This window comes from Branchiostoma floridae, unplaced genomic scaffold (genome assembly GCF_000003815.2).
Source record: "Branchiostoma floridae strain S238N-H82 unplaced genomic scaffold, Bfl_VNyyK Sc7u5tJ_1439, whole genome shotgun sequence".
Classification (NCBI taxonomy): Eukaryota; Metazoa; Chordata; class Leptocardii; order Amphioxiformes; family Branchiostomatidae; genus Branchiostoma; species Branchiostoma floridae.
Window position 1 is genome coordinate 799,136 of NW_023365716.1, and position 1,552 is coordinate 800,687.

Sequence of the window (1,552 nt, forward strand, 5' to 3'; positions counted from 1 at the left end):
AACATATTATATATCACATTTTATAAGATTTTTCGACTTGGCATGACCCTAACTGACCTTAAAGTTTGAAGGAACAGAAATGAAGGAAGAGAATACTAGGGCAGCTGTTCCAAGAAATAAATGTTGAGGGTGGAGGAAATGGTGTCTAAGGGCTCTGTATCCAACAACTTCAGACTACTCAAACCTAAAACAAACAGTGAAAAACGTACCTTCCTGTACCGAGCAATTGTACTCATTGCCATCTGACAGTACGTCACTGTGTACAGTGTCCAGTTTTAAACAAGCCATCTCAAACATTGTTACATAGACCTTTGACCTCGCTCTATTGTAAATACATTGGGTGTTGATTGTTTAAAATGTATGTTGTATTGTCATGTTGATTGTTTTGAACCTTGGAAGATTAGCCCAAAAGGGCTAAAACATTTCTTAATGAAAATAAAAATAAAATCAATTAATAATCAAATCAAATACTTTTTTCTGCATACTGTAAATGCAGAAACTTTCGCGGTGGTTTATTGTTCGCGCTTTTTGCGGCATCCTTCACAGCGAGTTTAAAACTACCGCAAACATTTTTCTATGGCAGTAAGAGACTACAGTGTATGGTTCCATCGCGAAAAGTCCATTTTCCCGCTACCGCGAAATTAAATCTCCGCGAACTTAAATCCATTTACAGTACCTGCACTGGTGAAGGTAACGTTGATAATTATCTGCACCAGACAAATTCTACTTGCACCACTCTGACTTTAGGAAGTATGGATCATACTAGAATTGTTGGGGAACAATTGCTATTTTTTCTGTATTTTTTATCTGTAAATGTGTTTGTGTGTGTGTGTGAGTGCGCATATGTGTAGATGTAACAGTCATGTGTAAGCATGTCGACCGATATGATATGTGTACATGTGTGTTTGCGTGTCTGCATGAGTGTGAGAAAGTGTGTGTGTGAGAGAGAGTGTGTGTGTGAGAGAGTGTGTGTCTCCGTGTGTGAAAGAGCATGTTTGTGTGTGTGAGAGTGTGTGTGTGAGAGTGTCTGTGTGTGAAAGTGTCCGTGTGACAGAGTGTGTCTATGTGTGTCTGAGAGTGTGTGTGTGTGTGTGAAAGTGTGCGTGTGACAGAGTGTGTCTATGTGTGTCTGAGAGTGTGTGTGTCTGTGTGAGAGTGTCTGTGTGTGTCTGTGTGTGTGAGAGAGTGTGTGTGTGTGTGAGAGAGAGAATGTGTGTGTGAGAGAGTGTGTCTATGTGTGTGAGAGAGTGTGTCTGTGTGTCTGAGAGAGTGTGTGTGTGTCTGTGTGTGTGAGAGAGAGAATGTGTGTGTGAGATAGTGTGTCTGAGTGTGTCTGTGTGTGTGACAGAGTGTGTGTGTGTCTGTGTGTGTGTGTGTGAGAATGTGTGTCTGTGTGTGAGATGGTGTGTCTGTGTGTGACAGAGAGCGTGTCTCTGTGTGAGAGTGTCTCTGTGTGTGAGAGAGTGTGTGTGTCTGTGTGACAGAGTGTGTGTGTGTGTGAGACAGAGTGAGTGTGTCCTGGTGTGAGAGAGAGTGTGTGCCTGTATGTGTG

The 1,552-nt window shown here is 42.1% G+C and overlaps 4 protein-coding genes across 4 annotated transcripts in view; 1 reads left to right on the forward strand and 3 right to left on the reverse strand.

The window, feature by feature from the left end:
• Positions 1-1,552, forward strand: part of LOC118407668 (tropomyosin-1-like) — a 1,169,601-nt gene that overhangs the window by 798,043 nt on the left and 370,006 nt on the right. The gene's annotated exons all lie outside the window — the stretch shown is intronic.
• LOC118407610 (zinc finger protein 25-like) overlaps positions 1-1,552 on the reverse strand; it is an 865,280-nt gene that overhangs the window by 766,393 nt on the left and 97,335 nt on the right. The gene's annotated exons all lie outside the window — the stretch shown is intronic.
• LOC118407627 (zinc finger protein 525-like) overlaps positions 1-1,552 on the reverse strand; it is a 976,997-nt gene that overhangs the window by 757,460 nt on the left and 217,985 nt on the right. The gene's annotated exons all lie outside the window — the stretch shown is intronic.
• The window catches only part of LOC118407596 (zinc finger protein 431-like), a 12,379-nt gene that overhangs the window by 2,955 nt on the left and 7,872 nt on the right, over positions 1-1,552 (reverse strand). The gene's annotated exons all lie outside the window — the stretch shown is intronic.